Source organism: Elephantulus edwardii, unplaced genomic scaffold, assembly GCF_000299155.1.
Source record: "Elephantulus edwardii isolate Elephantulus edwardi_28Jun2011 unplaced genomic scaffold, EleEdw1.0 scaffold00007, whole genome shotgun sequence".
NCBI classification, from domain to species: domain Eukaryota; kingdom Metazoa; phylum Chordata; class Mammalia; order Macroscelidea; family Macroscelididae; genus Elephantulus; species Elephantulus edwardii.
In genome coordinates, this window is record NW_006399757.1 from 36,953,476 (window position 1) to 36,953,822 (window position 347).

A 347-nucleotide genomic window follows, 5' to 3' on the forward strand; every position below is an offset into this window, starting at 1 on the left:
AATGGCACATAACAACAACTACTTCCTCCTTTGAAAGAAAAGAAGATCCTCAAGGAGATGAGTTGACAGGGTGACCAGAACAACAGAGTTAAACACATAGAGATTGTGTGGATGGCAGGGGATAGGGTAAGGTTTTAGTATGTTTTACACAGTGTCACTATGAGTTAGAGTAGATTCCACAGCACATAACAATAATGACTATTAATGAATGTAGGAAAATTAGATATTGTTAAGGAAGAAAAGGAACGCATAAATATTGACATACTAGGCATTGGTGAGATGAGATGGACTGGCATGGGCCATTTTGAGTCGGATGACCATATAATATATTACTCTGGAGATGAAAA